This window comes from Salvelinus alpinus, chromosome 2, assembly GCF_045679555.1.
Source record: "Salvelinus alpinus chromosome 2, SLU_Salpinus.1, whole genome shotgun sequence".
NCBI lineage: Eukaryota > Metazoa > Chordata > Actinopteri > Salmoniformes > Salmonidae > Salvelinus > Salvelinus alpinus.
This window is the reverse complement of record NC_092087.1, coordinates 101,350,962-101,365,353: the sequence shown is the minus strand read 5'-3', so window position 1 is coordinate 101,365,353 and position 14,392 is coordinate 101,350,962. Positions and strand designations below refer to the sequence as shown.

Genomic DNA, 14,392 nt, shown 5'->3' with positions numbered 1-14,392 from the left:
CTACGTAGCAAGCCCATTCCACTTCTCATTGGTTACTGACATCCAGGGGAAGGCGGGTGCAGTTCATGTCGTTCCACACACAGACCTTTAAAACTGATCTGAGACCAGAGCTTCGCTCTCAGACCTTCGCAGTACCTGTCATGGATTTCGCTGTAGAAAGAGTTCTGGGTCACCCACATACAGTGTGCGTTACAGTCAGACTAGTGCCGCAATAATGGCGGACAAATACGTTTACATTTTTCCACATAAATACGGAATAACATCATAAATAGCTCTTACTTTTGGACGAGCTTCCATCAGAATCTTGGCGAAGTGGTCCTTTGTCCAAAAGAATTGTTGCTTGGTTGTAAAACGTCGTGTTCAACTTCGGAAATAGCAGCTAACAAGTAGCTATGAGGCCACAGCATGCCCAAATCTTCAAACTCAATACTAAGGAAATTCCGAAAATAGCAATATACTCGCATAAACTGATATACCTCGGTTTAAAATAACTTCGTTATGATGTTTCTAACACCTATAACGAATTAAATTACAGACGGATATATTTAAGGTTGTTAACTGAGCGTTTCAAAATGCTATCCTGAGGTCCTGCTTTGCGTAAAGGTGAAAGACGAAAAGAGAGGTCCTCTCTCTCCTTGGCCATTTATAAACTCTGAGAATGACGTAGAGACCCCATTCCACTTCTCATTGGTTACTGACATCCAGGGAAGGCGGGTGCAGTCGACCCATACGACACATACAGGGCTTTAAACTGATCTCAAAACAGATCTTAGTTTTCAGACCTTCGCAGTTCCTGTCATGGATTTCGCTGCAGAAAGAGTTCTTGTTCACCCACAGACATAATTCAAACGGTTTTAGAAACTAGAGAGTGTTTTCTATCCAATATTATTAATAATATGCATATTGTACGAGCAAGAATTGAGTACGAGGCCGTTTGAAATGGGCACGAAATTGTGCTATGTCGAAATGGCACCCCCCTAGTGGCAAGAAGTTTTAAAATAGGGTGAGGTGGCGATGATGGGACTAGGGGTTGGCATCCTCTCACATCAAAACATATCTGCAGACGAGAGACAGATGGAGAGAGAGAGCATGTTTAAGCCTTGTGTTTTAATTTTTTATTCTAACATTGTTAGTCATCAATCAGGAGGTGAAATGCAAAACTGACCTGGGATCATTAACTCTGGGACTACTGCATCTCTATCTGTATTTCAATGTAAAGCATCTCTTTAATAATACTTCCTGTATAATATAAACTGACCTGGGATCATTAACTCTGGGACTACTGCATCTCTGTCTGTATTTCAATGTAAAGCATCTCTTTAATAATACTTCCTGTATAATATAAACTGACCTGGGATCATTAACTCTGGGACTACTGCATCTATCTGTATTTCAATGTAAAGCATCTCTTTAATAATACTTCCTGTATAAAATAAACTGACCTGGGATCATTAACTCTGGGACTACTGCATCTCTGTCTGTATTTCAATGAAAAGCATATCTTTAATAATATTTCCTGTATAATATAAACTGACCTGGGATCATTAACTCTGGGACTACTGCATCTCTCTGTATTTCAATGTAAAGCATCTCTTTAATAATATTTCCTGTATAATATAAACTGACCTGGGATCATTAACTCTGGGACTACTGCATCTATCTGTATTTCAATGTAAAGCATCTCTTTAATAATACTTCCTGTTGACCTGACCAAGTGACCTCTCACCTCTGATCATGCTGTGCCCTCTATGTAGCCAGTTCAGATGCAGGAGGGGTTCACCGACACAGCTGATATAACCTAGAGGATTTAGGGAGAAGGGGAGAGAGGGATGAAGTGAAGGAGAGAGACTGTTATTGAGAAAATAAGGTAGTTAAAGCCACAGTGTTCAACAGGAATCTGTGTGTGGCCTCACCTGGTGTCCACACCACACTAAGTGGCTGCAGAGTACTTTATGCTGAAAAACATGAACGGACACACAAGGACAAACAATATAGCGTAGTTATAGAAATAATGAAGTGTCTTACTATTCTCCATGGTTGGCCCTCTTGCCTATTCTTTGAAGGTGGAAGGAGCCACAGTTATACACCTGAGCCTGCTTACTGCACAACACAATCCATCAATCAGATTGATACATGAGTGTGTAGGTGTGGGTTATAGGGTGTCTAATTGTTCTACATTTTTTCAATATGAGTGATTTAAATCAGCCTGTTTTATTTTTGCACAGACATCACACCCTTACCTAAACAGCACCCTCACCTGAGAAGTAGAAATCAAAGGGAGAGAAACTGTAAATTGAATAACTGCAGTTGACATAGCTAAGTAAATGGAAGAATACTCCTATTGCAATGTGAATGGCTCTTAAAAGAGCCGTTGGTTGTGCATAGTGTAGTCTATGGTGTTGCTAGGGAACAGCACCCTCTTAAAAGAGCCTTTGGTTGTGCATAGTGTAGTCTATGGTGTTGCCAGGGAACAGCACCCTCTTAAAAGAGCCTTTGGTTGTGCATAGTGTAGTCTATGGTGTTGCTAGGGAACAGCACCCTCTTAAAAGAGCCTTTGGTTGTGCATAGTGTAGTCTATGGTGTTGCCAGGGAACAGTACCCTCTTAAAAGAGCCTTTGGTTGAGCATAGTGTAGTCTATGGTGTTGCCAGGGAACAGCACCCTCTTAAAAGAGCCTTTGGTTGTGCATAGTGTAGTCTATGGTGTTGCCAGGGAACAGCACCCTCTTAAAAGAGCCTTTGGTTGTGCATAGTGTAGTCTATGGTGTTGCCAGGCAACAGCACCTTCTTAAAAGAGCCTTTGGTTGTGCATAGTGTAGTCTATGGTGTTGCTAGGGAACAGCACCCTCTTAAAAGAGCCTTTGGTTGTGCATAGTGTAGTCTATGGTGTTGCCAGGGAACAGCACCCTCTTTGAAGAAGTAGGAGGTGAAGATCTCCCGAACACGGATTGCCTCTCTTGCTGCGTTGTTGGACCCCATCCTTGAAACATCCTGCAGAGCAGCAGACTCCTCCTCTGGGACACGGCGGCGAGCTGCAGATCCCCTCCTGGTCCTCGTGTCCATCCTCATGAAGTTACGCAGGACACAGGTAGCTTTCACACACCTGAATTCCTCCAGGAGGCAATCCCAGATGACCCTGGTCACCCAACCTTGCAGTGCCCTACACGGCAACAGTAGGCAATCGTTTGGAAGGAATCTCCAGTTACAAGGTATCTGTAGGAATATGGAAGACAATGTAATTATTAGACTGTTACATCACCAGGTCATTGTGGATTACTAAAGTATAATATCCCTGATAACAAATCATGATAACATTGGATTGATAGATGCATGGTGGGCACACATATGTACATGTGTAGCATGTGACAATAACAGGGTCATATCAAGGACGGCATCACAAATGAATACATAAATACCACTTGAAGCTTGATGATTAGTTGACCATTTGAATCAGCTGTGCAGTGCTGAGGCAAAAACAACAATGTGCCTCTTTGAGTCCCCAGGACTGAGAACCACTGCTCTTCATTGGGACCTCTTCATATGTAGACTGGCTTTCATAGCGCTCTTTATCTGAGGACAGAAAACCTCACAAGAAACAGACTTCATTATAGTCAAATTACACCACACTGAATATTATGTTACTATTATCTCCGTCCTCACTTCTAGGGTCAGGAACTACACAAAAGTACCTGCCCTATCCAGAATAGCCTCCTCTCTCACTGACAGTTGGGGCTGCTATCCTTTCACCCTCCATGGCTGTTAGCTAGCTACCTACAAATGCGTTTGGAGTTTGTTTTTTACAGTGATAAATAGATAGCTAGCTAATATGAAGTTAAGTAGCTGGTGATATTTAATTCACTTAGCTGGCTATCTATCTATACAGATTGTGAAGTTGGCTAGATAGCTAGCTATCTATCTATACAGAATGTGAAGTTGGCTAGATAGCTAGCTATCTATCTATACAGAATGTGAAGTTGGCTAGATAGCTAGCTATCTATCTATACAGAATGTGAAGTTGTCTAGATAGCTCATTTAGCAGGTCATTTGAGTTAGCCTGCACTGTAGCTAGTTAGCTAATAATACATCGTTGTTTTTACATTTTCAAAATCTATTTACTTACTTGAATAGGTTCTCCCAGCCATGTGGACAACTGGAAACAGGGCAGCAAAGTTTGTCCCCAGAGCGTTTTAGAGGATATTACTATTGAACTATGTACCCATTTAATAACCAGACCTTCATACAAACTTGCTCTGCTGAATTCTTGACGGAGTCACAACGGGCGGCCTAAGCGGCATCTAGTCCATCTGCTGACTGGACGCAGTTGACGAAAATTTACATTTTATTTTCAGACAACAGGTTAAAGTGTAGGAAGCATGAGTTTTTACTCACCAGTGTAACAACACAGTGTGGTTAAAGACTTAGTAACTTAGTTGTAGTCACGATCTGGTTACCTACAAGGACAAACAGTTAGGTTTTTTGTTTTAAATTTACAAAATTAAAATTACAAATCTACATTTTAAATGTTTTCGTAATACTCAAGTATTACAATTGTTTTTTTAGGGGTGTAGGGTGGAAGCTGTCTCTGCGTAACAGGGAATTCCTGTCCGTCTGCTTCCTGTATAGGTCTGTGCTAAAACCAACCCCCTCCCTCTTAATCAAAATGTCCAGATAACTTGTTTCATGCGCATCAAAGGTGAGGGTGAATTTCAGATGTTCACTGCTTGTATTGATGAAGGAGTGGAATCGATGAAGTTCCTCTGCTGTCCCCTGGAATAGAAGGAACACGTCATCAATGAAGACTTTTACAGAGCCTGATGAGCTGCTAGAATGGATTGTTAGGGCTGACAATCACGTTCTTCTCTAACAACCCCACAAACAGATTGGCATAATTAGATGCTATTTTTTAAACTACAATGACCATAATGCACTGCGTGTCTACTTGTCTTGTCTGTTTATTTTACACCTGCTATATAAAAGAGACAGAAGAATGCATGATGGTCAATGCTATCAGGGATCCTTGGGACATCCCTACCCTAAACCCTAACCTTAACCCCTAACCCTTTTAAAAGTCAACTTCAACGGGCTAGGGACGTCCCAAGGATGTATCTCTACCTGAAAATACATGATCTAAGTGTTTGATAGTTGGTATTCAGCAGTCATAAAGCCTTATTTACTTTAATGAACGACTAAAATAGTGATTTTGTCAGACAGCATAGACAGCAGCTCTACACTTTATTGACTGACTGATCCATTCATCCTTCCATCCCTCCTCAGCCTTCCTCTCCTCTGAAGACCCAGTGAGGGTGGAGCTCAGTCAGAGAGCTGTTGAGGGACTGGTTAGGAAGAACACTTCTACAGCCAGAGAGGTGAGAGGTCACACGTGGTTTAAATGGCAAATATTTGTGTTTCCCTTAGCGGTTCATCACATCAGCAAACGAGAACATGTTCCATAATCCATGTTTATTTACATTAGTGCAAATTGTCCACTGATATTGGTGTAATTTCTCACCCCTTTTGGCTGTATGAAAGTTTATTTCCCCCCAGGCACAAACATTTGTTCTTTGATATTATGAAGGTCATGTGCAAAATGTACTTTTCCCTACTAATTCACCCCATCTCTTTACATTGCTGATGCATATTTGGTGGCCTGACTTTGTCAAAGGCCCATCCTGGTAGATCTGAACCTAATGCAGCTTGGAGTGATCAGATGACAGAAGTCACATTTAGGTGCCAGGTGTAACTGAGGCCATAGATGCTCCATATCGAATGGAATAGCAAGGCCACAGAACATGACATAAGCAGAGCTGTGGGAGACCACCTCAAGCCCCTGGTAGAGCCGGGGGTGGTGTTTACCACTCCACCAGCAGAGCTGTGGGAGACCACCTCAAGCCCCTGGTAGAACCGGGGGTGGTGTTTACCACTCCACCAGCAGAGCTGTGGGAGACCACCTCAAGCCCCTGGTAGGAGCCGGGGGTGGTGTTTACCACTCCACCACGCCTTCAGCAGGCTGGAAATGTGGGATTGATCTGTTTGATCCATTTAATTGCTAAATTGTAGTTATTTCGCCACTAAGGTCTATTTATTGCCTTACCTCCGTACTCCATTTACACACACTGTATATATATATTTTGTGTTACTGACTGTACGTTTGTTTATGTGTAACTCTGTGTTTGTGTCACACTGCTTTGCTTTATCTTGGCCAGGTCGCAGTTGTAAATGAGAACTTGTTCTCAACTGGCCTACCTGGTTAAACTATCATTATGACATCATGGCCACCTGGTTAAACTATCATTGTGACATCATGGTCACCTGGTTAAACTATCATTATGACATCATGGCCTACCTGGTTAAACTATCATTATGACATCATGGTCACCTGGTTAAATAAAGGTGAAATAAAAATAACATTTTGTTGTTGAAATCAAATCAAGCTTTATTTATACAGCACATTTCAGGCATGAATGCAACACAATGGCTTTACAGGAAAAAACAATGAAAATAAACATATTTAGTCCACAACAAACAGAAGACTAACAACTGAAAGACCAATGAGCATTCTAAGGAAATACCATTGATTAAAATATTAATCGGATGCAATATCCAACCCAAAATATAAGCTTGTTTTTTAGGAGGGGTTCTCAAAGACACTATGGGGGTGTCCACTGAAAATTGACTAGTAACAACAACTGGGACCTAAAAGACACCCACCATGAGACCCACTAAATCTGCCCAAGAAGAGGCAAACAAAAGAAAAACTCACACAACTTAAAGACAGGAAGTAAACCAAAAAAAGGTGTTGACTCTCCACATCTATTAAGACAACTGGAGCACTGGGCCAGACACTCTTAAATAGAACCTGGACCAGCACAGGTGTAACACATACTGACTAACGAGATGGACAAGCCAGCACAGGTGTAACACATATTGACTAACGAGGTGACACCAATCAGTGCGTCCTATGTGCTAACGAGCTAGACGTGCTAAAGTCCAACCTCAAAACATAAATGGAAAAACCAAAGCCTGTAAAACCTTCCCCCTTAAGACAACAAATATATCCTATATTTTTGTTGTACAAGTTTGCTCACCACCAACAGAAAACAACTTCCATTTCACATTATAATCAACTACATTGCTTCACCTTCAATATAAACATGGTGTCTACTGGCTGGCAACAATTGAAGACAGGAAAAAAAATATTTCTAAATAATAATACACAATAGTATTATTTTTTTCTCTCAAAATTCTCTTTATAGAATCCGAAAACTCACCATGGACACAAGCACCAGAAACGCTGTTGTTTTGACAAGTAGCAATAAATCACTGATATCGATTAGGGGGGAAATCAGGTTGTACGTGCTGTTGAAACTAACACAACTAAAAAAACACATGGAAATGGGAGATATCTTTTACCTCACTGGTTAGAGGACAACCTGCAGAAGACAGTCAGCTACATTTTGGAGTGATGCATTTAAATTTAGGGGTTGCAAAACAAAGGAACGCAACACTTATTTGTCATCACTCAACGATATCATGTTGAAATCAATTGTGTGACAGAAGGGAGATGAGGTTGCACGTCCTGTTAAAACTAACAGCTCAAAAACCACACAATCTGGGAGTAATGTGTACATCCCTGGTTAGAGGACAACTTGTAGAAAACAGATCGCTGCATTTTGATTCAAGTGGGTCACCAACGTGGGAAGTGTAACACAACTCATTTAAATCAATAGAACAAATAGGGCAAATGTTTAAACATTCTACATTGTGACATTATTTCATTGATGAAATGAAACAACTCCTTCATGTATTTTATGTTTAATCAGAGATCTTTTATCAGAGTATCTCTTCCCCTGTGTGTGTCCGCTTGTGTATATTCAGGCTTTTTGGCCAAGTAAAACTCTTCCCACATTGATCACAGCTATGAGGTTTCTCTCCTGTGTGTGTTCTCTGGTGTATAGTTAGATAGCTAGGAGTATAAAAACTCTTCCCACATTGATCACAGCTATAAGGTTTCTCTCCTGTGTGTGTTCTCCGGTGTGTAGTCAGATGGCTAGATTTAGCAAAACTCTTCCCACATTGATCACAGCTATATGGTTTCTCTCCTGTGTGTGGTTTCTCTCCTGTGTGTGTTTTCTCTCCTGTGTGTGTTCTCTGGTGTGCAGTCAGATGGCTAGATGTAGTAAAACTTTTCCCACATTGATCATAGATATAAGGTTTCTCTCCTGTGTGTGTTCTCTGGTGTATTTTAAGTTCTGATGAAGATTTGCAACATTTCCCACAGTCAGAGCAGCAGTGAGATTTCTTCCCTGAGGGTCTCTGCTGGTGTTTCTTGAGGAGTTCTGATCTGGAGAGACTCTTCTCTGCCTTGTCAGCATCATGAGGCTGTTGAGGCTCCCCAGAGATTCCACGATAGTCACATCTCTCTCCTGTGTGAACAACAAAGTCAGACGGTTAACGGAAAGGCTCTGGAGCAACGAACCGCCCTTGCTGTCTCTGCCTGGCCGGTTCCCCTCTCTCCACTGGGATTCTCTGCCTCTAACCCTATTACAGGGGCTGAGTCACTGGCTTAATGGTGCTCTTTCATACCGTCCCTAGGAGGGGTGCGTCACTTGAGTGGGTCGAGTTACTGACGTGATCTTCCTGTCTAGGTTGGCGCCCCCCCCTTGGTTTGTGCTGTGGTGGAGATCTTTGTGGGCTATACTCGGCCTTGTCTCAGGATTGTAAGTTGGTGGTTGAAGATATCCCTCTAGTGGTGCGGGGGCTGTGCTTTGGCAAAGTGGGTGGGGTTATATCCTTCCTGTTTGGCCCTGTCCGGGGGTATCATCGGATGGGGCCACACTGTCTCCTGACCCCTCCTGTCTCAGGCTCCAGTATTTATGCTGTAGTAGTTTATGTGTCGGGTGGCTAGGGTCAGTTGGTTATATCTGGAGTACTTCTCCTGTCTTATCCAGTGTCCTGTGTGAATTTAAGTATGCTCTCTCTAATTCTCTCCTTCTCTCTTTCTTTCTCTCTCTCGGAGGACCTGAGCCCTAGGACCATGCGTCAGGACTACCGGGCATGATGACTCCTTGCACCAGTCCACCTGGCCTTGCTGCTCTTCCAGTTTCAACTGTTCTGCCTGCGGTTATGGAACCTCTACCTTTCCCAGACCTGCTGTTTTCAACTCTTAATGATCGGCTATGAAAAGCCAACTGACATTTATTCCTGATTATTATTTGACCATGCTTGTTATTTATGAACATTTTGAACATCTTGGCCATGTTCTGTTATAATCTCGGCACAGCCAGAAGAGGACTGGCCACCCCTCATAGCCTGGTTCCTCTCTAGGTTTCTTCCTCGGTTTTGGCCTTTCTAGGGAGTTTTTCCTAGCCACCGTGCTTCTACACCTGCATTGCTTGCTGTTTGGGGTTTTAGGCTGGGTTTCTGTACAGCACTTCGAGATATTAGCTGATGTACGAAGGGCTATATAAAATAAACTTGATTTGATTAAAGGGCCACAACAGCAGAAATCCACTGTTTATTTGAGGTAAAAGGTGATGCCCAGAGGTCTGTTAAATTATTTTACAATTGTCTTAAGACAGTCAAACCTAAGCCGTGTGGCAGACGACCTTTGATCTCCAAAAAAGGCCCCTTTGTGTTTGCTAAAATTGCAGCACGAGGGCGATGCACACACAATTTGATTGCAGAAACACCTCCCTGCTAATGAGGAAACCACTAGTTATGGATGTAGTATATCTGGTAATGAGGAACCCACTAGTTATGGATGTAGTATATCTGCTAATGAGGAAACCACTAGTTATGGATGTAGTATATCTGGTAATGAGGAAACCACTAGTTATGGATGTAGTATATCTGCTAATGAGGAAACCACTAGTTATGGATGTAGTATATCTGGTAATGAGGAAACCACTAGTTATGGATGTAGTATATCTGTCTGGAACGCGTCCTGACCATAGTTCTTATGTGTGTTGCTTGTTTTAGAGTTGGTCAGGACGTGAGCTGGGTGGGCATTCTATGTTGTGTGTCTAGTTTGTCTGTTTCTGTTTCTGTGTTCAGCCTGATATGGTTCTCAATCAGAGGCAGCTGTCAATCGTTGTCCCTGATTGAGAATCATATATAGGTGGCTTGTTTTGTGTTGGGGATTGTGGGTGGTTGTCTTCTGTCTTTGTGTTCTGCACTAGATAGGACTGTCTCGGTTTTCACATTTGTTATTTTGTATAGTGTTCACGTTATTGTCTCTTCTTTATTAAATCATGTTGAACATTTTGGTTCTCTCCTTCACCCCAGGAAGAAAGCCGTTACAACTATGACATCACTCCTTCTAGTTTGCAGTTGTCTAAAAAAACACTATTTTGCTCAAAACATTTATTTGTTTCTCTTTAGTGTGTTTATACTTTACTGTATTTATATTACTTTTCAACAGGAAAAGTAAAAAAATCACTGGAGGACGTCATGAACAATTTCTACATTTTTTCTTTTTCAACTTTATTTAACCAGATAGGCCAGTCGAGAACAAGTTCTATTTTACAAGTGCGACCTGGCCAAGATTTTATTTGTCGCAAAGCAGTGCGACAAAAACAACAGTTACAAATAATAACATGTGGGATAAACAAACGTACAGTCAATAACACAATAGAAAAATCTATATACAGTGTTAAGTTAAAAATCACTGGAGGACGTCATGAACAATACAGTGTGTGCAAATGGAGTACAGAGGCAATAAAGGCAATAAATAGGCCGTAGTAGCAAAGTAATTACAATTTAGGATTAACACTGGAGTGATAGATGTGCAGATGATGTTGTGCAAGTAGAAATACTGGTGTGAGCAAAAAAAGTTAATAAAAACATGGGGATGAGGTAGGCATTGGATGGGCTACTTACAGCTGTGTACAGCTGCAGCGATCGGTAAGCTGCTCAGATAGTTAATGCTTAAAAGTTAGTGAGGGAGATATAAGTCTCCAACTTCAGCAATTTTTGCAATTCAATCCAGTCATTGGCAGCAGAGAACTGGAAGGAAAGGCGGCCAAAGTAGGTGTTGGCTTTGTGGATGACCAGTGAGATATACTTCCTGGAGCGCGTCCTATGGGTGGGTGTTGCTATGGTGACCAGTGAGCTGAGTGAAGGCGGCCTAGCAAAGACTTATAGATGACCTGGAGCCAGTTGGTTTGGCGACGAATATGTAGCGAGGGCCAGCCGACGAGAGCAGTGGTATATGGGGCTTTGGTGACAAAACGGATGGCACTGTGATAGACTGCATCCAGTTTACTGACTAGAGTGTTGGAGGCTATTTTATAGGTGACATCACCAAAGTCGAGGATGGTAGGATGGTCAGTTTTACGAGGGTATGTTTGGCAGCAAAAGTGAAGGATGCTTTGTTACAAAATAGGAAGCCGATTCTAGATTTAATTTTGGATGGGAGATGCTTAATGTGAGTCTGGAAGGAGAATTTACAGTCTAACCAGACACCTGGGTATTTGTAGTTGTCCACGTATTCTAAGTCAGAGCCGTCCAGAGTAGTGATAATGGACGGGCGAGCAGGTGCAGGCAGTGATCGGTTGAATAGCATGCATTTAGTTTTACTTGCGTTTAAGAGCAGTTGGAGGTCACGGAAGGAGAGTTGAATGGCATTGGTAGGTGGATTGGATACCACCAGCAGGTATATCTCTCTGGTCACCCCCAAAACCAATTCCTCCTTTGGCCGCCTCTCCTTCCAGTTCTCTGCTGCCAATGACTGGAACGAACTACAAAAATCTCTGAAACTGGAAACACTTATCTCCCTCACTAGCTTTAAGCACCAGCTGTCAGAGCAGCTCACAGATTACTGCACCTGTACATAGCCCATCTATAATTAAGCCCAAACAACTACCTCTTCCCTTACTATATTTATTTATTTTGCTCCTTTGCACCCCTTTATTTCTATTTCTACTTTGCACATTCTTCCACTGCAAATCTACCATTCCAGTGTTTTACTTCCTATATTGTATTTACTTCGCCACCATGGCCTTTTTTTTGCCTTCACCTCCCTTATCTCACCTCACTTGCTCACATTGTATATAGACTTATTTTTCTACTGTATTATTGACTGTATGTTTGTTACACTCCATGTGTAACTGTGTGTTGTATGTGTCGAACTGCTTTGCTTTATCTTGGCCAGGTCGCAGTTGTAAATGAGAACTTGTTCTCAACTTGCCTACCTGGTTAAATAAAGGTGAAATAAATAAATAAAATAGATCAGCAACGGTGGCTTGCAAACAGTGGATAGTAAGTAGCCCACCTTCGGAATAACTATGTATAGTTATAACTGTAGTATCCTGTATAACTGTAGTATCCTGTATAACTATGTATAGTTATAACTGTAGTATCCTGTATAACTCTAGTATCCTGTATAACTGTAGTATCCTGTATAACTATGTATAGTTATAACTGTAGTATCCTGTATAACTGTAGTATCCTGTATAACTATGTATAGTTATAACTGTAGTATCCTGTATAACTGTAGTATCCTGTATAACTATGTATAGTTATAACTGAAGTATCCTGTATAACTGTAGTATCCTGTATAACTATCTATAGTTATAACTGTAGTATCCTGTATAACTATGTATAGTATAGGCTGGGAGGAGGTGAAACCACTCAGGCTTATTTGATGTGATTTAATGTTTTGATCATCTAGTTTTCCTTACAAGCATTCAGTCACCAAAGGGGGTTCGGTCATTCCTTTGTTTATATACTGTCTCATTGACAAAAATATTTTGGATTATTTGTTTACAGCATTCCTTTGTCTCGACCCAGTACACAGTAAACGTACCGAGGTTCTAATGTTGCCAAGGAGACACATTTGATTATTTATTTACAGTTTGGAGGGTTGGGGGTCTGACATCCAGGCTACACATTTTAGTTCTAATGGTGCCGTTCTGTTATTCTTTTCAGCTTCTTTTTCCAAGCATCTTACATTACTCTGAGACTAGTTATCCTGGGATCTTACATTACTCTGAGACTAGTTATCCTGGGATCTTACATTACTCTGAGACTAGTTATCCTGGGATCTTACATTACTCTGAGACTAGTTATCCTGGGGAATAGTTTCAATACATTTGCAAAAAACCTAAACCTGTTTTTGCTTTGGCATTATGGGGTATTGTGATGTCATTATGGGGTATTGTGATGTCATTGTGGGGTATTGTGATACATTTTAGAATAAAGGGATGCACCGATATTACATTTTTGGCTAATAGCGATATCTAATATTTTCCTTGCCCCAAAAAACGATACCGATAACCGATATTTTAAATTTTAGAGGCCTTTTAAGTATTCTAGTACAGCATTCTAATAGTTAACACACACACGGATGCAGTGGTCTAAGCCACTGCATCTCAGCGCAAGAGGTGTCACTACAGTCTTGGTTCGAATCCAGGCTGTATCACATCCGGCCGTGATTGGGAGTCCCACAGTAGTTGTCTGTTATTGGTGTAGAGAGGACGACAAAGGAGAGGGATCCCATATGTGGATAGGAAGATACAAATGATCATTATTACTGGAAAAAAATCATTTAAATTCCAGGAATTTTACAACTTTAGCTCTCTAGGTCAAGCCAGTAGGTTACAGTAGGTTGTAACGCTCTAGGTCATGCCAGTAGGCTACAGTAGGTTGTATCTCTCTAGGTCATGCCAGTAGGCTACAGTAGGTTGTATATCTCTAGGTCATGCCAGTAGGTTACAGTAGGTTGTATCTCTCTAGGTCATGCCAGTAGGTTACAGTAGGTTGTATCTCTCTAGGTCATGCCAGTAGGTTACAGTAGGTTGTAACTCTCTAGGTCATGCCAGTAGGTTACAGTAGGTTGTATCTCTCTAGGTCATGCCAGTAGGTTACAGTAGGTTGTAACTCTCTAGGTCATGCCAGTAGGCTACAGTAGGTTGTATCTCTCTAGGTCATACCAGTAGGTTAAAGTAGGTTGTATCTCTCTTGGTCATGCCAGTAGGCTACAGTAGGTTGTATCTCTCTAGTTCATGCCAGTAGGTTACAGTAGGTTGTAACTCTAGGTCATGCCAGTAGGTTACAGTAGGTTGTAACTCTCTAGGTCATGCCAGTAGGCTACAGTAGGTTGTAACTCTCTAGGTCATGCCAGTTGGTTACAGTATGTTGTATCCACGTGGAAACAATTATCAACCCAATGTGGAAAGTGTCGAATTTGGTCAACAACAAAATGAATGGCTTATTTGCTACGTGAGGTTTGCTTGATCCAACAGAAGTTTCGTAATGCTTAAGTTGTTATGTGGACACGTGACATACCGACAACTTTGATAAAAACACTTTAGGAGTTGTCTCCAGATCGCTATGCATATTCATGTTAGTAGCTTAGCATCTCTCTCAATTGAATACAGGCGGTGCATATTCATG

The 14,392-nt window shown here is 41.5% G+C and overlaps 3 protein-coding genes and 1 long non-coding RNA gene across 4 annotated transcripts in view; 2 read left to right on the top strand and 2 right to left on the bottom strand.

The window, feature by feature from the left end:
• The window catches only part of LOC139546870 (zinc finger protein ZFP2-like), a 116,315-nt gene that overhangs the window by 63,648 nt on the left and 38,275 nt on the right, over positions 1–14,392 (top strand). The gene's annotated exons all lie outside the window — the stretch shown is intronic.
• Positions 1–14,392, top strand: part of LOC139547049 (zinc finger protein 180-like) — a 74,627-nt gene that overhangs the window by 44,460 nt on the left and 15,775 nt on the right. The gene's annotated exons all lie outside the window — the stretch shown is intronic.
• The window catches only part of LOC139546711 (zinc finger protein ZFP2-like), a 112,739-nt gene that overhangs the window by 97,304 nt on the left and 1,043 nt on the right, over positions 1–14,392 (bottom strand). The gene's annotated exons all lie outside the window — the stretch shown is intronic.
• Positions 994–2,898, bottom strand: LOC139547649 (uncharacterized). The gene is made up of 3 exons (XR_011669572.1): positions 1,914–2,898; positions 1,727–1,798; positions 994–1,057 (listed from the first exon to the last, which is right to left on the bottom strand). It is a non-coding gene; the product is annotated as an uncharacterized lncRNA (long non-coding RNA).